Consider the following 21,118-nt stretch of genomic DNA (forward strand, 5'->3'; position numbering starts at 1 on the left):
TGCAGCCATTAAAAGCGCTGCTTAACTCGGATACACAGACTTCAAGGTTCAACTAAGCATCCATAAACTGGTACACACAACTTGGATGCCCAGCTAGATGCACACACCGAAATAGACAATCCTGTAGAGGGCAGCCTATAGAAAGAGCACAAAACGCCATTGAGGCCTACCATGCGGCGCGTATCCACCAGGCTGCCCACATCCCTCAACCTCCCATGGAGCAGGACGAATGTCAGAACGGAGAACCAAGCACGGAGACCGGGGGAAGAAGGAAGCCCTGCACTAAAAAGCCTCCTTCTCTGTATATATATTTTTTTTAAACTTAAAGACTTACCTGAGCTCAGCCTTACCTGGTTGAGTACAGAGACTGTCTCTGGCTGCAGGGGGAAAGGGCATATGCCGTCACCGCTGCACTTCCTGCACCTGCTGCCTTTCAGCTGCTTAATCAGTTAAGTCCATGCCAGCTGAAAACCAGCTACCGGACCAAGGCACTCATTTGAGAGACCACGGAAATCACCTCAGGAATTCTCAACTGGGGGAAGGACCATTTGGTATCACCGCAGGTGAACAGGACAAGTTTTAATTTTCCTTATTTCTCCTTTTTCAAAATGAAGCAATCCCCAGTAGGGAGATGCACATCAACCATCTGCTGGAGACTGAGAATACTGGCAGGCTGATGCCACTGCAGGCGTATATATACTGTGTCATCAGTTTGCTCAGTCTCCATCTGCTGGCAGAGATGCATAACCCATTTGTTCTGGATTCATCTGACCAGATGCTAAGAAATGGGATTTTTCCATATTCTCATTTGCAAATCTTGCAGATGCGATGAATCAGGATCACTCCTAAATCCACTGGAGCTTCCATAACCTGGGGGAGGCACAAGACATCTGAACAAGGGTCTTTACCCTTATATATACTCAATCCAAAAGCTTTTCCCAATTTGAGTAGGACGAGTGTTCTGGAGATGGAAAGGAGAGGGGGAGGTTAGAGGGAATTCCAGATATCTCTTTGGAGCCTATATTTAAGGAAACACTGATCCAGAACTTCAGTGATGAAATTAGTGACTGATGAGTGATCCTCAGTCACCTCAGAGAAGAGAGCTTCTGGTGTGTATCCTCAAAGTGGCTAGAGTCCACTGCATGCGAACGCCATAGGCTAGAAACCTTTGCATGGATTCCGATGGAGGATCCAAGTGTATTGGGGATTCTGGGACTCCTTCTAGTGGAAGTAAATATGGCATCCTGAATAGGAAAGTTTGAATAGTGCCCTTCTGATCCTTAGCCACTAATGAGGTAAAGCAATCTTTCAACAACTCTGCTACTAGGTCAAGTGGCTGCCATATCCTCTTTAGATACTAGAATGGAATGTTGCATCTTTTATCGGCTTTGTTGACTTTATACTGGAGGCCAACTGGAAATAAGAGGCACAAGAGAGCAAATAGGACCTAGTGTTTCTAGTCACAGACCTTGTGACAGTAATTTCATTGGCGAGAGTAATCTAGTAATTGATGGTGGAAGGGGAATCATATCCCCCTCTGCTCTAGTGAACAACTCGCCCTGTACAGTATATAGTTGAGTAGAAAGATCTGCAGTACGATTAGTGACCTTTGTTTTGCCCGGGAATTTCAATGTTATAACAAAAAAAAAAAAGAGTCAGTGGAAAAATGAGTAATATAAAAGGAGAAAAACTGCAGAAAAGTCATTTTTCTACCGATTTTTGTTCGAACATTGAAATTCCCATGAAAAATAAAATCTGAAAATGAAGGTCCTTGCATACGATGCAACAATGCTTCCAATGGTTTAATGGACAAAGGCATCAATGATTAATGTTCCAAGGCTCATTGCACCAAAGACATTCTTCGATGGTGCCAATGCACCCGAGCCACTGTGCTTCTTCAGTGTCAGATGCTCCGGTGGTTCTGTAGAGTAGCATCTCCTTTTCTTTGGACGCAAGACGGCTATGTTGACTTCACACAGAGTATTCAGACCTGTTCTACCAACATGAATGATATTTTAGAGGAGCCTGAGCTCAATTTTATTCCTGGTGAGACATACGAGGCTGTGCCATGGGAAGAGAACATGCCATAATGGGTCAGACCAAGGGGTCCATTAAGCCCAGCATCCTGTTTCCAACAGTGGCCAATCCAAGCCATAAGAACCTGGCACGTACCAAAAAACTAAGTCTATTCCAAGTTACCGTTGCTAGTAATAGCGGTGGTTATTATCTAAGTCAACTTAATTAATAGCAATCTTTTTTTTTTTTTTTTTAAACACAGCTATACTAACTGCACTAACCACATCTTCTGGCAACAAATTCCAGAGTTTAATTGTGCGTTGAGTGAAAAAGAACTTTCTCCGATTAGTTTTAAATGTGCCACATGCTAACTTCATGGAGTGCCCCCTAGTCTTTCTATTATCCGAAAGAGTAAAAAACTGATTCACATATGCCCGTTCTAGACCTCTCATGATTTTAAACACCTCTATCATATCCCCCCTCAGCCGTCTCTTCTCCAAGCTGAAAGTCCTAACCTCTTTAGTCTTTCCTCATAGGGGAGCTATTCCATTCCCTTTATCATTTTGGTCGCCCTTCTCTGTACCTTCTCCATTGCAATTATATATTTTTTAAGATACGGCGACCAGTAAGAGGGCTTACTGTGGCTTCTATGAGACAGACACAGTATCTCCATTTTCCAAGCCCTGGACCACTGCGTTCACAAGGACTTCCGTCCGCATTCATAATAATTCACTTTGTTATGGTCTCAATCTAGGAAGAGGTAGACTAGTTACTGTCCATCTGTAATGGCCATTTTCCTGCCACAAACAGTATTTAAACCCACTTATCATGGCTTTCTTCTTAGAAAACATTCTGATGAAATTTTTTTTCTTTAAAAGTAGCATTGAAAAGTGCTGTTTGAAGTGGCTGCTGAAGCAACAAGGCAACTTTAAAAAGTAAAATTTTGAAATATATAAGGAAAAAACAGAGATAAGAGGTACACATCCATGCTAGTGCTTGGACGAATAAAAGACCAAGGGGACTTATGAAGCAACACCTGAGCGGAAATTTCCACATATGCTCAGAGCTAAAGCTCTAGCAGCTATGATAGGTCCATTAGTGCCACTGGATGTAGTCACCCATGTTATGGCTAATTCAACCCTGCTTATCAACAGAAAAGACAGGTTCCTTCTTCAGTTGTATATCTGATTTCAAAAGCTCATCTATAACATCTTTGGATATTTTTTATGTTAGACTAATAAAGTTTTAACAACCTGCAAAGAATACAAGCTTCTGGCATTAAAGTTATATTGTATGTGCCAAATTTAAACTCATACTAGTTATATTTTAAATACCATCATATGTGCCTTAGAAAATTATGATAAAAAGTTTCAGGGATCAATGGTCTCAGCTAGCCTGTTCCTTCTAAGTATGCTACCTGACAGATATACCTGCAATATTTTGGAAATTACAGTTATCAGAAAATGCTAGGTTTGGAGATGAGAGGAAGCAGAAGGAATTTCTTGTTTGAAGTATGGCATTATTCCAGGGACCAGGCCTTACAAGTCTAGAATCCAGAGGAGGTGGGAGATGAATCCTTTCCAATACATTCCCTGTCTGGTGGAGTTGTCTCCAGTTTGGTTCCTGAGATTTTTTTAGGTTTTTGTGAGAACCCTGGCTCTTGGCTTGGGGAGGTATTACAGGGAAGTCTCTTTCTGGGGTGGGCAGGCTAGGAAAGACCAATTCCTCCAGCCCAAATCCGAGGTTGGTAACCGGTGGTGACCTGCTGCAAGAGAAATCCAGAGTTTGGACTTTTGAGTGAAGAATTTGTTTTGAGGATCTGGGAGGAAGATTTTTGCTGCCACCCTTCCTGCCCTTGAGTGGAGCCAATTAGAGGAGTGGATTGTTCTCCGCTGCCTGGATCTTTCATCCAAAAGATCCCATGTGTCATCTGGAAAAGACAGAACTGTGAGTAAAATCTTTTGTTATACCTGGAGGTCACCATTTGGAATCTTCACCCTGGGAAGGAGAGGTACAAGTGGAAGCTGTGCAGAGACTAAAACCCTGTTTTTTGTCTGCTGGTATTTTTGGAAGGTGATTTTTCTGCCCAACATTGGATACCCCTGTCCACCTGGGAAGTCTTGCTCTTCTATATCCTAGAGTGAGATCTTTCCCTGGCCCAACTACTGACAGATACTTGCACAGATAAAGAAAGTTGAAGAACTGTGATACCAAGCTGTGTGTGTGCAAAGAACTGATGTGTAAAGTTCCACTACTTGCCTTAGAGAAATTGCTAGAAGTAAAGTTTTGTTCGAACACCCAATTCAAGCATCCAGAGTATTTTGTTGGCACTCATATCCCTCCCATTGAAAATGAAGAGACCTTCCCAGGAAAGAAAAGAACTGAATCACCCCCAACACCATGTGCCCTGGAGTAATATTTCTTCCCCCGCCCCCCAGTCAGTAACAACGCAACACCCTGGGGCCATGGGATTATGAAAAAAAAAAAAAAAAAAACACAGGAGTTAGCCTCTGGACCTTCAAGGCTCAAGCACCAGAACAGGATCTACAGGATCTGCATGAGAAAATGCAGTCATGACAATTAAAAAGTAGCATATGTGAATTATTCATTATTTTCTAAATACAAGGTTTTCTCTTCTCCTTTTTCACCTTCTGAATACCCTGCCCTTAGTATTTTGAATCTTGCATTATTTACCACTATCCTTGAAAGTAAATATTAGACTTAAGCAATCACTCTATTGCCAATATAACTCATCCTTGACAAAGTACAGTTCTACATGTTCTTTCATGTGATAAATAATTTTCCAGCTATAAGAGGCCTGGCTGATCCAAGCAGATCACTTGATATAAGGTGATTAGTTTTCCATTAATATTTTTTTCACAAGATCTATTATTACATCAAGATTTCAGCAGTAACCTAGAATCCAACTTAGACCCTATTTCAAAATGTTTAGTAACAGAAGAGATTTAAATTATAGTGATCATAAACAACTGCCTCCGGATGTAGTCATGTGTACTGTAAAAGAAAATATAATTATGCTACCAAATTAAATATTTTCTGCTTTTCAGTAATGTGCAATGCAACAGAAAAGTACACATTTTGTTTAGTAATGATGACAGTTTCATTTCAGTGTCAGCTCATTTACACACAAGCACTTATTACTTTTTACTATATCCAATGAATATTTCTGTTGCATTGGCAGTGATTCGCAGGCTTCTCCTGCAAACCACCACCCTTACCTTCATGGCCTGGCTGGCCATACTCCGTCCCAGTGCAGCGGATTGCCGCTAACACTCTCCCCAACAAGACACCACCAACCCCTGGTGGTCGGGCTATTTAAAGGGACCGCAGCAGTAAAGTCCCCTCAGCCCCTGATGATGTCATCTGCATTGCCCTATATAAAAAACAGCAGCTCCCCTGATGCACCTTGCCTCAGCAAAAGGTCCAGCTACTCCTAGCAGTGCGTGTTGCTTCTCAGCGCTCCAGTCTTTGCTCCAGTTTGTCCCATCCTCTGTTGCCTTCTTGTTCCAGCCTATCTGTCCCTCTTTCTCTCTTTCGGATGGATACCCTGTTTTGATCCCTGCCTGCACTTCGGAAACGCCTGACCGCCACCTGCCTACAACCCTAGTTACTATAGACCTTCTCTTCTGCCATCAGTAGAGACCCCACCTAAGTCTTGCCAGACCCAGCACCCAAAGGCTCAACCCGAGGGGGAATGTGGGCTGGTGTAAGTGAAGGCCCTGAACAGTCTCTGCGTCGCCTGGGTCCACCTGCCAATGGCAAGAACCTGCAGGGCTCCTCCCTGCAGGTAAATTCAATCTTGCCTCAGTCCAAGGGTCCACAGACACAACCATTTTGCAGCTCAATATTACTAGCAAAATTGGAAAATAGATATAGCAGCTTTATTTGAGGCTCTATTGAGCTTAACACTGATTAAGGTTCTGTGATCTAGGTGTTTATTATTTATTGAATTTAATATACTGCCTGTAAAGCACTTTATCCAAGCAGTATACAATAAAAAGAACATATATACAATCCAATCAAGGACTGTATACGAAAATAAAGACGACATTATATTATAGTATAAAGTATCCAATGAAACACAGCCCAGCAGGTAGTGCTAACAAATTCTATTTTAAAATTTAGCAATCAAAGTCCTGACTGAAGAGCCATGTTTTAACTGCCTTCCAAAATTTCATTCTGTACAAATGTCTGGGGGAGGGCATTCCAGACGGCTGGGGCTTGATAGCTAAATGAGATTTACTTGGCAACTTTTAGCCTGTGGTGACAGATGGGGAGGAAGATGCAGAAGATTCTTTTGAAAAGTAGTACTGGGTACGGGATGGGATATAGGGCATAAAAAGCTTAGAGAGGGAAACCAGAGTGAAGAGCATGAAAAAAAAATGTCAGACAAAAAACATTAACCATGAAGCAAAAACCACATAACAATAGAACTTAAAAGCCTATTGTTATTTCTGAAATCTTCATATCAAAAATGGCTTTTAGTAAGTCGCTTATATATGGTTAGAGGAATACAAGTTTCTTCTCATAACCATTAAAATGAAAAATGCCTGACTTTTATGATCAGTTTCATCTCATTTTTATATAATTTTTTTGCAGATAAAATACTTATGGTGACAAAACGCCTTATCTTAAGGGCTCTATATTTGACGAAATAAGAATTTAAATACAGCATCTTAAGATAGGTGTCTATGGCATTTTTTTACCATAAGTATTTTATTTGCAAAATAAAAATGACAGGAGACCAATGGTTAGAGTCAGGCATTTTTCATTTTAATGGTTATGAGAAGAAACTTGTATTCCTCTAACCATATATAAGCGACTTACTAAAAGCCATCTTTGATATGAAAGCCTCAGAAATAACGATAGGCTTTTAAGTTCTATTGTATGTGGTTATTGCTTCAGGATTCATTTATTACATTTGAAAAAGGTTTTGTGCTATTATATAGACAAAACAGATAACAGGTATCCAGGGGCGGATTGGCCTATCGGGCATCCCTCGGTGGGCCGGTCGCGCTAGTCACGTGGTCTGCCGAGCGCGGCCGTGACAGAGCCCCACTCTGCGTCTCCTGGGTTGGCCTGGGCGGCGAATCCCCGGGCTGGTCTTCATCGGGAATCCGCCGCTGCAGGTATCCAATGCAATGACTTTAAAATTGGGGTCACATGATCAAATGTATTTAGTCCATAGATGACTTTGGCAGCTGTATTGTGAAGTAGTTTTAGCTACTTAAGTTGTGAGTATGGAAGCCCAATGAGAAGTGAGTTGCAGTGGTCAATACTAGATATTACAAATGCATGAATTAATAACTTCAGATTGTGAGACTCAAGCAATGGACACAGGTAATAGATGTAGCGAAAGAAAACAATAAAATGACTTCTGAATGATACCGGAACCAAAGACAGCTTGGAGTCTAGATAGATTCCAAGAGCAGTAACAACATTCTTAAGCAGGAGAGGAGTGCCAGGCATGGACGGAGAGGCCCTGACCAATCATTAAGGTCTCTGATTTGGAGGGATTAACCTTCAGTTTATGGTTAAGAAGAGAGTGATACACTTAAGATGCACAAGTGAAAAATACTCTGGAGTTAATGAAGGCAGGAATCCGAATATCATCTGCATAAATGCAAAGCCTGAAGCAGCAGTCTTGCATTAGTGTAGCTCAGTGTTTCCCAAATTGGTGTGCTATGACTGACCTGCAGGTATGCTGTGAGAAAAGCCTAGTATGAAAAGATAAAGGGCCAGCAGTCTTCCTTTTTTCTCCGTTCTTGGCTTACAGAATGTCCTCCTGCCAGCAGAGGGCATCTGAGAATAGCATCTATCTGCTGCTAATTCTCTCTCTTGCAAAACATGGTGGACTCATGGTCGTTATTATTGCAAAGGCAAGCCAGCAGAGGAAGCAGCTGCAGCAAGTAAGTGCTGCTCAGACTTGTGCTGGCTCGGGGGGGGGAGAAAGGGGGCAAAAGCAGCTGAATGTGGTAAAGATGCCAGGGGAGAGGGACAAGAAGGTGATGATGCCAGAAAGTTGGAGAAAAAGGGAAGAGAAGGTAGTGATGATGCCAGAGGGGTAGAGGGAGAAAGAAGAAAAAGCAGTAATAATGCCAGTGGGTGGAGGGAGAGGGGAGGAAACAAGATAATGTCAGGAGAAGGGGAAAGGTGGTGATGATGTCAGAAGAGTAGAGGGAGAGATAAAGTGATGATGCCAGGGTGGTGGGGAGAAGGAAGTAGGAAGGATAAGGGGATAATGCTAGAGGGTTGAAGGAAGAGAAAAGATGAGGTGATAGTGCCAGGAGTGGTGGGAAAGAAAAAGGAGAGATGACAGCAAGGAGTAGAGGGAGCAGGAAGGTGATGATGCCAGAGGTGGGAAAAAGACAATGATTTTGAATGAGGTGGTTTGCCATGATGAAATAAATCCTGTGCCAGGGATGCCATGACACAAGAAGGTTGGGAATCATTGGTGCAGCTAATGGGGAGAAAATATGTTAAAAAGAAGAGGGGCTAAAACAGAGCCATGGGGAATACCAAAGGGTAATGACATAGGGGGTGATAACTGCTCATTTCATTCTACTTGAAAGGAATGCTCATGTAAGTAGGAGCGAAACAAGGCCAAGGTTTTATCAGTAAAACCAATCTCTTCTAGATGTGAAAGTAGTAGTTAATGGTCGATGGTGTCAAAGGTAGAACGCATTTGCAAAAGGACAATGGGATCATGCCTGCCACAATCAGACTGAACCCCTACATCACTGACCAATACAAGCATGGTAGATTCAGGTTTGTGTCCCTTTCTAAATCCCATTGAGACTAATGCACGATGTTTGGTTTTAGAGACAAAGTCAATGAATTTGATGAAAGACAACTTTTTTCAATGATTTTAGATAACATAGTGAGATTAAAATTGGCCTGTAATTAGCTAGAACAGAAGGGTCCAAAGATCATTTTTGTTTTTTGGGGTTTTTTTTTTTTGTTTTTTTTTTAGGGGGACAAACCCTAGTAACTTTAATTTGCTTGGGAACTAGGCTCAAAGTTTAAAAAAAAAAAAAATTCACAATGGAGATGGAACTGGTTTATTTATTTATTTATTTTTAATTTTTATATTCCGGGGTTCTTGTAAGAGTTACAAATCACTCCGGTTTACATAAAACTGTAAATTAGCCAGAGGCTGTGCGTGCAGCTGTACAATAGCCAAAGGCAGTACAAAAAACAGATTGCAAAAGGTACATATTAACAGATGAATGAAAAAGGTGCATATTAACAAACGAATGAAATAATACATACGGTACATAAAACAAGTGAAAGAACATGGAGCAAAAAGCAGGAGATTAAATACGAAACATATAACCGATGGGTAAAAGAACTTGTAAAAATAAAATAAACTCAAACTGAATATTCTAGTATATGAATTGGTCCTGGAGACTGCCTAAGTGAAAATACAATGGGTGAGAGGGCAAATCGTAATGTGGTAACTGGAATAGTGTGTGCAATAAGTGAGGTAACCATGTCTTCTGTCTTGAGTGATGTAGCCTTGTAACCTTGACTTCTGGCGTGAGAATGAGCATTGAGTGGGAATTGTGTGAAAAAACGGCCGAAGGGCCGCAAAGCTGAGCAAGGGAAGCAATGTTAGAAGTCCGACTAGATCGAAAATTGATTAAGTCTGTCCTAGCATCAAGGCCGCTTTAAGTGTTGGGGTAAGCTTGGATGAAGAGCCAAGTTTTTAACCTTTTTTTGAACTCCGAATGGCTTGGTTCTAGTCGTAGAACAGGGGGAGCGCATTCCATTGATGGGGGCCTGCTGTAGATGGTGCGCGCTTCCTTAGTGATGTTTTGGCTGGCGGGGCATACAGTTCTGATGGGTCTGGACAAAGTATGTAGTCGGAGTTGTATGCTTAACATTATAGGAGAGAGGTTGTGTGTCGCTTTGTGAATAATTGTGAGAGCTTTAAAGAGGATCCTGTATTTGACAGGCAGCCAGTGTAAGTTACGGAGGATGGGAGTGATGTGTTGTCTTTTGTTGGTATTTGTGAGGATTCTGGTGGCAGAGTTCTGAACCATCTGTAAAGGTTTAATAGTACCAGTAGGGAGTCCAGAGTAGAAGGGAGTTGCAATAGTTGATCTTCGCTAGGATAATGGATTGTAGCACTAGGTGGTAGTCATTAAAGTGAAGAAGTGGTTTTAGCTTTTTGAGGACTTGCAATTTGTAAAAGCAATCCTTTGTGGTGTTTATGAATTTTTTTAGGTTTAGTTGGTTGTCCAGCCAGGCTCCTAAATCTCTGACGTCAGGTGTGAGATTAATGTTTAGGTTTGTAGGTTGAGAAAAGCTTGATTGGTTGATAAGGGAAAACTTGTAGTCATGGGAGATAATGAGCATCTCCGTTTTGTTGGCATTAAGAACTAGGTTGACGCTAGAGAGTAGGTCCTTGATTGGCTGAAGGCAATCATTCCAGTAGGTAATAGTTTTTTGAAGGGACTCTGTGATCGGTATCAGGATTTCTTTATCGTCTGCATAGAGGTAATGATTAAGCTTAAGGTTTGAGAGTAAGTGGCAGAGCGGAAGAAGGTAAATATTGAAGAGCGGGGGTGAGAGTGAGGATCCTTGAGGGACTCCCTGGTCTGAGAGGACTGGGTGGGATTCTTTGTTTTTTTATCTTTACTTTATAGTACCTGTTGCACAGGAAGGACTTAAACCAACTGAGTGCTGAACTTTGATGCCTATGTTAGATAGTTGATCTATGAGTATAGTGTGTTTTACCGTGTCGAACGCGGCAGACAAATCTAAGAGAATAAGTAGGTAAGATTGTTTTTTCTCCAGGTTTAATAGGATAGTGTCCGTGAGTGATAGAAGAAGTGACTCAGTGTTTAAAGATTTGCGAAAGCCGTATTGAGCCGGGGCGAGTATGTTGTTATCTTCAAGGTATTCTGAAAGCTGCTTGTTTACGATTTTCTCCATCAGTTTGGCAATCAGTGGTAAGTTTGCGATGGGGCGGAAGTTAGCGGGATCCGTTGGAGAGGAGTTTGGTTTTTTTTAGAAGCGGTTTAAGAATAGCTAGTTTTAACTGGTTTGGTACCATGCCTTGGGATAAAGAGGTATTTATAATTGCCGCTATTGTTTTTGCGATGGTATTCAGGATGGCAATGAGCAAGTTTGCGGTAAAGGATCTGATGGGTGGGAGGTAGGTTTGAGTATCTTGAGGGTATTTTCTATCTCAAGAGAAGAAGTGAGCTCGAAGGACTCCAGACTAATGTTTTGCTGTGGATGGATAATGAACGGGTGAGTTGGAGGGAGGCTTAGAGTTGTAAGAGGGAGGGTTAGGTTGGAGATTTTTTTCTTGAAGTAATTGGCTAGTTCATTGGCTTTGTTGAGAGCTAGGTGGTCTGGAATGGAGGGAGGTAATGGTCTGGTGAGTGATGAGATGTAGGCGAAAAGAGCCTTTGAGTCAAAGATGAAGTTGTGGATTTTTTTTGCATACAAATCTAAGTATGGCGTTACTGTAGGTGTTGAGGAGGGATTTGTAGATGGCTTGTGACGGAGTGGAAGGGTTTTTCCTCCAGCTTTGTTCTTTATTTCTTAGTTTTTGTTTAAGGGACTTAAGTTCAGGGGTAAACCAAGGTTTTCTGTTGTCCAGTGCTGGTTGGGCAGATTTGGTCCGCAATTTTATTGGTGATGTTGATCCATGAGGTGGTAGCCGAGGTTGCATCTGAGAGGTCTAGTTGGTATAGTTCTTTGGATAGGTGCTCGTGAGTTGGTCTAGAGAACAAGGTTTTCTGAAATGGATGGTAGTTTTGGTGGAGGCTCGTAGAGGGGTAATTTTGATCTTAAGAGCCGTGTGGATGACTCGGTGGTCCGACCATGGGAATTGGGATTGGAGTGGATGAAGAAGCTGTCGTTAATAAAAGATGAGGTCAACCCTAGAGACAAATTCTTCAGGTATAGAATCCAGTTTGGTAGTAGTAAGATGTAGGGAGCCAAGTAAAATATCAAGGAGGGAAAGTATATGCACTCATGGCTGGGTACTGATACCTGAGCCAGGTGCTTGGTACTCTGCCTCGAGATTGCCCTTTGGGTTTCTGGGCTAATAATGAAATCACGTTCTACCTGGTTTTGCACATACAACTCCCCGACTTCCTGTCTCCTAGTAAAGCCTTCGGGATTTCTCCCCTGGAGCAATAGCTCTTAGTTTCAAGAAGACTGAGGGCTCTATCTCAGTGGGTCACTCCCAACTCTTCTCCAGCCTGCACCCCTGCTGGGTCATCTGCCTCTTGGGCAACAGAAGAAAGAGGAAGTGCTCCAGTACTGTGCTTCCCACTTTGTCCTGCTCAGACAGCCTATAGCTAGGGATTCACCCATGTGTGAGGACTACCATCCTGCTTGTCCTAAGAGAAAGCAGAGTTGTTTACTTTTAACTGGTGTTCTCCTAGGATAGCAGGATGTCAGTCTTCGATACCCTCCCACCTCCCCAGGGAGTTGGTTTCTCCATATATTAACTATATCATGGACTGAGGGACTCTGCCTAAGGGGGGGGGGGGGGGGGGGGAGGGTGATGACTACAGCTGCATATGCTCAGAAGGGCATGCTGAAAGCTCTAGGATTCTTTGAAATCAAAGTTCTGTGTCAGGCTCCATTCAATGATGTCACCCATGTGTGAAGACTAACATCCTGCTGTCCTAGGAGAACAGCAGTTACAGGTAAGCAACTCTGTTTTATTTTATTTTAAAGACTTCATAATAGCCCTGCTATTATATTGGAGGGAGGAATAGAATGTAGGGGTGGTTTTGGGTTTTGAGAAAAGGGATGGGAGTTAAATGGACTAGGAAGAGAAAAATGAACATAAGAGTTTTACAAAAATATGCTGTATGTAATCAGATATATATATATTGTAATGTTCATTATTGTATGTTTTCTTAAAAAATAAAAACAGATTTATCATAATAGCCCTGCCCAAATATAATAAAAATACACTTCCATGCAATGCACAAAGACATACTAAAAAACACATGACAATGCACATATAAAATCAGTGGCAAAAAAAGTCAAATGATAAACATAGTTCAATGTTCTTCTTAGTCCAGCTCACTTTTCTTTTAATTTATAATCTTTTGGTTTGTGTCCATATACCCTGGGTTTTGTAATGCAGCAGATGTGCTCTCCATCTTTGTATAGAGGCATCTGTTAGGATTAAGTTGTGGACTGGGTCCTGAAGTGGAGATTCTACTGTCAGACCGTTTACATTTAACCACCAGCTTATGTCCTTTGCCATGGATACTGTGATCATTACCACTGTGGACATCAGCATCAGGAATTGAATCCAGTGGACTTTTAATCCCCATTAAAGACGACGCATATGAAGGCGAAGGTGGGGAACTACATGAATTGCAGCCGCTAAATGTCCCAGAAAAGTCAGAATTTGGTGGGCAGTTGTTTTTGTCGTTTATAGTAGGTCCATACCTAGTTGATGTATTCAATTGATCCTCTCCTGGTGAAGGAATGCACGAGCTTCTATCGTGTTTATCTTCGCCCCTATGAACTGAATAATCTAAGTCGGTTTGAGTACCGATTTCTCATAACTGATAAGAAAATCCAGAGATTCCAGGCACGAAATTGTCATTTTCAGATGCTGAGATAAGGAGTTTGGTTCGAGAGAAACTATTAACCAATCGTCCAGGTAAGGGAATAGATGAATTCCCTGACACCTTAAGTGGGCTACTGCCACAGCCAGACATTTGGTGAAGACCCTGGAAGCAGAGGAAAGACCAAAGAGCAGAATCTTGTACTGGTAGTGTATAAAGTTCACTTGGAAGCACAGGAACCACCAACAGGAAGGATGTATCGGAATGAGAGTGTATGCATCCTTGAGGTCTAGAGAACACATCCAATTGTTCTGTTGTATGAAGGGGAGAACTAATTTGAGGTATGTCAACTTGAATTTCTCCTTCCAGAGGAATTTGTTTAGGTTCGAAGGTTAATATTAGACAGACTCCCTGAGCGTTTCGGGATGAAAAAGTATCGGGAATAAAATCCCAGATTGATTTTGTTCTTCGGAATTATTTGAACAGCATCTGTAATTCTTGCTCCAGCCGGTAAATAGTGGAGATATCATCCACTTTGGTATTGAGTTGAAGAAGACTAAGTTTGGATAGAAAATTGAGATGGTATCCCTCCTTCACAATTTGGAGAACCCATTGGTCTGAGGTGATTTTTTTGCCATTCTGGGTAGTAATTTTGGATTCTTCCCCCCAATCGGGAATTCCAGTTGTGGCTGAGATTTCTTCATAAAGACTGAAGGTTTTTGGAGAGGGGGCTGAACTGGTTTCTGTTTCCTTTCTCTCTTGCAGGGTCTAGCATGAGCCATTTGAGACTGTGAGCGAGGTAGCTAAAAAGATTGGAATTACTGCGCTCTATATGGAAGGTAAGTTTTGTATGGCTTTCTTTGATAGTAAGTAGGTTTTTGTTGGTAATAGCGCCTGAAAGAGAATGGAGGGTCTATAGATCCTGCAAGAGCTTTTGTCTCCGAACAAACTGTCTCCCACACAAGGGAGATTAGCCAGTTTTTCATGAACATCTTCTCTGATAGAACTGGAACATAGCCATGCCATGCGATGAGCCGCAATGGCTGTGATGAAGATTCTTGCAGATGTTTCAAAAGTCTCATATACTGTCCGTAGAAGATGTCTGAGACCTTCTTCCATGTCGTAAAAAGGTTGTGGTTTGATGGGCTGTCCTGTGTCTGAATAGAGAAATGGTTTTAGCAGTTGGAGGGATTCATAAAGATATTGGATGATGTAAAACTGATACTGTTGTATACGGGAAGTTAGCATCGCACTTTGAAAATATTTTCTAGCATATTCATCAAGAATTCTATGATCCTTTATAAGAGGAGTTGAGGAATATAGCTTGGTCTTTTTCACTCACTTCATACGCCAAGGCCCTCTAGTCTTCGCACCTCCTTTACCGCTACTGTAAATATTGTCGTATTGATATTGTTATAGTTCCGAGTTTCCTCGGCTACTGGCTCCTCTTCTTCCCAGTTTGAGTACCCCTGTTTCATTGTAACTTTCGCTTTCTCCGTGGTTATGTTAATGTTATTTTCCCCCTGTTCCATGTAAACAGATATGATATGATCTGAATCATGAATGTCGGTATAGAAAAGCACTAAATAAATAAATGAATAACTGATTCCACAATGACTGCTGCATGGGGAAGCTGAACTACTCTATAAGTGTTAGATCTTTATAATCTGAATTTCAGATCTAGTTTTCTAGAAACTGGAAGGTATTGATTGAGGAGACTCCCAGGTCTTTGCTAGAACAGAACCTAATAATTTGTGAGATGGTAAAGCTGATGGTTCATCAGGAAAATCTAAAATTTTTAGAATTCCGAAAACTTCCTCCCTGGGGTCCAGCAGTTTCCAGATTTCTACTCCTAGAAGGGTACTCAGATTCTCAATAAAATGAGAATAAGAAAGGTCTTCAGGCAGAAAAGAATGGTCAGGAAGTTCTTCTGGCAAATCGGAGGGTATACTAGTAGAGCTGTCAGGGGGAACGATCACCCGGGGAATGTGGCGGTGTCGAATGAGGTGAATGTGCTTTCTCTCTGGTCTGCTCTGCGTTGGGAGAAAGTGGTGAGTCAAGAGTAATGGGGTTCAGTATATCCCGCTAGACCCGGAAAATGTGGGGGAGATACTTGTCGGATGCAAGGATGATAAAAAGATTTGTTATAAATGCAGAGATTTGATTTATGGCCTCCTGAGAGCGGAATGTAATTGTATCCTCCTGGTGCTTCTGAGGTTGAGGTTTTGATTGTGAAGCATGAGAGGATAATTTCCGGCGGTGTATGCCCCCAGCAAGGATTTCCGAAGGAGGTTGAGGGGTCAGAGAAACTTGCTCCTATTGGGGGAGGTATGTTCTCGGAGATAGTTCTTCTTGTAAATGTAATGATTTATGATGGGAACGAGAGGAAAGTCCCAAGCATTCAGATCGACCACTTTGTGAGGAAGCTGAACTAATTGAAAGTGGTTTTTGAGGGGAAACCCACGGAGGATGTGATAAAATATCAAAGATGGGATCCTTTGTGAGATGAGACCTCGATGGAGGATTCATTTTTGTGTTTGGACGATGCATGCATCGTTGTGTGCTGTTCTCGAAGAGTTTGAATGATGGCACAAGTGTGTCAGTGCGTCATGGTCTGTGTTTCGAGAATACGTCGTGAGTTGCATGATAGGAGTGCATCGGTGCGTCGTGTTTGGTTAGACGCGACTCATTTTGCGTCAAGGTGGAGTGCTTTGGTTTATGGGTGCCGGATGGCATCGATGTGTCGCATTTCGATTTTGGCGGGTATCTGGCCTCTCCGGTTCTACCTGCTGCTGCGATCATCTTGTGACATATATGGTGCACTTGAGTCGAGACCGCGCACTTCCTGCCTAGATTTTACCTTTTTTGCATCTGAGGTGGATCGATGTTTTTTTGGTCTTGGTTCAGCGAAAAGAACAGTCTAAGCAAGTTCTGGATCTTCATCCTGGACCCCGGTGATGATTGGATGGAGCGCCCCAGAGTTGGGGCATACGAACCCAACGCTGAAGAGTGGTCCTGTTGAAGGCTAACTATTTTAGCAGCCCTCTGTCTTTGGGAGACATGTGTCCACAATCCAGACATGATACGTGGTCATACTCAGAGCCCAAACAAATATAACAATAATAATGTCTGTCACTGACAATACAATGTGTCCGCACTGACAGCATTTAAAGCCGGGTTTTTTTTGCGGCCATTGGAGCTCTGAAAAGTGCTATTTAATCTTGAGTCGCTGTAGAAATTTTATGAAGAGAGAGGAAGAAGAAAAGTGTCCGTGCCCAAGCGCAGGAGAAAAATAACTGAAACGGAGGAGCCGCGAACTATGCACGGGAAATGCCGCACATGCGCAGCTCAAAGACTTTGAATCTTGAAGAAAGTGTCTGAGTGCGGTGTCCAATGACATCACCCAAATAGCAGGGCTAATTCAGCCTGCTTATTGATGGAAAAACATAGGATCTCAGAGTGATGGGAACTGTAAAGCTAAACTAGTTGAGCGGATAGGATGACTAGATAGAAAAAGACTATATGACCTATTTATTGGTAAAATGTTTAGAGAAGTAAAGGCTGTACACAGGCAAAAATGATTATTCATAAAGGTACTGAATATACTAGAAATATAGATAAACTTAGAGCTTTTAATGTTCAGAAGCTGAGTTTTAGCTTATATGTAAATGCATCAAGTTGTGATTAAGACTACCTGAAAGTGTAATGCTCCAAATAATAACTGTATATTAAGTAATTAGCTGTTCAATACTGAGTAAATGAAATGATATATTGGTTTGTATTTCCTGATTTATTCAGATTAGCATAGGACATGCTATCTCCTTTCATGAAAGTAAATTCTATCTAATAAAAAGAAAGTTACTGGAGCTATTAGGTGTATTTACCGAGTAATAAACCTAGCCTGGGGGGGCAGGGCTCCATGGAGAGCCATGCTATATATATATAAAAAAAAAAAAAAGGAGTATGATGTAGTCAGTGTGGATTTTTAGATACGTTTTGGAGAAGGCGAGATCACTATAAGTTCCTATTCCTTTCTGCTATTACTAAACATTTTTATAGTGCTACACGACATATGCAGTGCTGTACAAACACACAAAAGACAGTCCCTTCTCAAAAGAGCTTACAATCTAATAAGACAAACATACAGGACAAGAGACTTGGGATATTTCATAAAGCAAGACAATGGTTAAAAAAAAGAATCAAAATAAAGTTATTTAATGAGGCTAAAAGCAGACAATCAAATCTAACATTTAAAAGCAGCTTCCAAAATGTTGGTCTTTAGATAGGATTTAAACATGGCAAGAGAGGGAGCATGATGCACCAGTTCAAGAAGACTATTCCAAGCACACAGCACAGCCAGATAGAAAGCATGGAGTAGGGAACTGGCAGTAGAGGAAAAGGGCACAGATAGGACTGACTTCTCCAGTAAGCACGAGGAAGGATGTAGAGAAAGATAAGAGAAGTGCTGCAGAGTGAAGGCACTTATAGGTGAAAAAAAGGAGCTTGAACTATATGTGGGAGCAGATAGGGAGCCAATGTAGTGATTTCAAAAGAGGGGTTATGTAAGCATAGCAACTTTGGCGAAAATAAGATTGCAGTGGAGAGAGCTGGCATATCGGGAGACCTGCAAGGAGCAGGTTGCAATAGTCTAAATGGGAGGGTTCTAGTAGTGTGTTCAGAAAGAATGAGACATTACTACTTACCTGACAATTTCCTTTTCTTTAGGACAGATAGATGAACCCAGAACCAGTGGGTTATGCACGTCTACCAGCAGATAGAGACGGAGCAAACAGACATCACTGTATATATACTCCTGCAGTGACATCAGCCTGTCAGGCAACTGTGGACAGACTAGCAAAAGGTTTGAGTGAAAGCAGACAACCAATACTGTACTCAAACAAGAACACTGAGCTCAGACAAAAAATATATTAACAATACAAGGGGTCACTGGCGAAAAAGCATACAGCAGCTTGCCTTCCAGCCAGACCTGCATGAAAGCATCAATCCCTAAGGACACTGGATTACTTCTGTGACTGAAGAATTGAGGAACCTTCGCATTGCGAGAAGTCACCGACAAGTCTATAAATGGAAGACCCCAGCGATCCACTATCAGCTGGAATGCCTCATCGACATTACCCATTTTCCTGGGTCCAGACTCTCCCTGCTGAGAAAGTCTGCTCTTACATTGTCTTTTCCTGCAATGTGTAAGGCTGAGACCGCCTGAAGATGCACTTCCGTCCATTCCATAAGTTGGTCTATCTCTTGCGATACTTGCTGGCTCTTGGTTCCTCCCTGCCGATTGATGTAAGCCACTGGTGTTGCATTATCCAACATTATTCGGACCGCTCAACTCAGCAGCCTGCAGCTGAACTGTAAAAGCACACCAAGTGGACTGGGCTTCCAGCCAATTGATGTTCCAGAGAGACTCCTCTGTATTCCAGCATCCTTGCTTAGGAATGTATATTTCGTTTGGACTCAGGGTTGCTGAGCAAACAGTGAGTTTGTATATCAATAAGATCTGTGCATACATAATCCACAATGACATTGAATCTTATCTCTTTTAAAAGTGAATCATAATCTTGTAGATACAATTCTTCTATTGGCTTGGCTCCTTGCACTTCGCTACCGGATCATGGTCTCCACTCCCAGTACTCCTTGTTACTAGTCCAAACGAAATATACATACCTAAGCCCCTGAGGCAGCCATTGTGTGAACGGCGAAACTTGGCCAGTCGGGCTGTAATATTTTAAACATGTCTCCACTTCAATAAAGAATTGAAAAAGACCTTGGCATCTACCTCCTTTGTTGTCCTAATGACTTTTCTAGATCGCCTTCCTTTTTGTTTCTTGGGACCTTCTGGCATCCTTGCGCCATTAGCTCCTGACAGTGAGCTCCCTAATCTTGAAGGCTCGCATCAGTCGTGAGTGCCAACCAGTCTGGCAACGTCAGGAAGACTCCCTTTCTCAGATGATCCACTTGCAACCACCACTGGAGGTTTGAGCAAACATCCATCAGCAGGTGGAACTGAATCAGACAGTCCAGAGACTACGTGCTCCATCGAGACAGCAAGGAACGCTAAAATGGACACATATGTGCCGTTGCCCATGGTACTACTTCCAGAATTGCCACCATCAACCCGAGCACCTGTAGACAGGACCACACAGTCTGGCATATAGTGCACACCAAGAGACACACCTGCGCCATCAACGTTTTAATACAAATTTCCGGAAAAAAAACTTTGCTCTGTTTCATGTCAAAAGGTACACCCAGATACTCTAACGAGTGAGATGGTTGAAGACTGCTTTTGGCTAGGTTCACCACCCAACCAAGTTCCTGCAACAAGGAATTCACCTAGCAGGTCACTAAACAGCTCTCTTCCAGAGACCTGGCCCGAATCAACCAGTCGTCTAAATACAGGTGTACAAGGATCCCATCCTCTCTCAGTTCTGCCGCCATTACCACCATAATCTTGGAAAAGGTTCTGGGAGCTGTAGCTAGACCAAAAGGCAGCACCCAAAACTGATAATGGATCCCCAGTACCGCAAAATGCAGAAAACTTTGGTGCTCCAATCAGACAGGAATATGGAGGTACACCTCGGACAGATCCAAGGAGGTCAGAAATTCCATATGGACAGCCATTACCACTGAGGGCAATGATCCCATGCAAAAGTGAGTCACTCGCAAATGACAGTTGACCCCTTTCAAATCCAGGATGGGACAAAAGGAGCCCTCCTTCTTGGGCACAACAAAATAAATGAAATATCGACCCATATTTTCTTGAGACGTGGGCACTGGAACCACAGCCCTCAGACTGGAGGAGCCTTGACAGCGTACTCAGATTGCTTGCTTCTTCTGCAGAGTGACAGAGACACCATGAACATAACCCAAGGAAAAACTGCAAAACTCCAGCCCATATCCTTATATTACCTCCAGGACCCACTGAACCGATGTAATCTTGACCCACCTCTGATGAGAGAGGCTCCCCCACCCCTATCTCCTGTTTCTGGGGGGTGGGTCGGCAAAGCTTCATTGGGAGGCTCAGGAAGTTCCACTACCCGAACCAGCTTCCCACGTGGGCTGTCTGGGATGAAAAGACTGAGACCTTCCAAAAGGCCAAATCCTTTGAAAGGTCACCCCTCTGTAGGGACAAAAACGCCTGGAACCCTTGAGACAACCCCTCATAGCAAAGAGCAGTGACTAGTTCTCATCCTTTGGCAATCGAGGAACCAGGGACTCACTCCACTTACTGGTTAGTTTCTCCAACTCACTCCCAAACCAGAGCAATCCTTTAAAAGGTAATTTTGTAAGATTAGCTTTGGAGGTTGCATCGGCCGCCCAATTTCTCAGCTATAACTGACGCTTGGCCACTATTACCAAAACACAATGCAGGAGCAGAAGCCTGCACTTCAAATATTCAACACCAAACAGAGGGAAGTGCAGGTAATTCAATAAGTCCCCTCAACTTCAGATTCTTTTCATCAAAGGTTTCTTTTTATTTTACATCGGCAGCTCCATTGCTTAGA

General features: G+C 42.4%; 1 protein-coding gene across 4 annotated transcripts in view; it reads right to left on the minus strand.

The window, feature by feature from the left end:
• The window catches only part of ADK (adenosine kinase), a 1,085,903-nt gene that overhangs the window by 1,049,342 nt on the left and 15,443 nt on the right, over window positions 1-21,118 (minus strand). The gene's annotated exons all lie outside the window — the stretch shown is intronic.

Source organism: Rhinatrema bivittatum, chromosome 7 (assembly GCF_901001135.1).
Source record: "Rhinatrema bivittatum chromosome 7, aRhiBiv1.1, whole genome shotgun sequence".
Lineage (NCBI taxonomy): Eukaryota > Metazoa > Chordata > Amphibia > Gymnophiona > Rhinatrematidae > Rhinatrema > Rhinatrema bivittatum.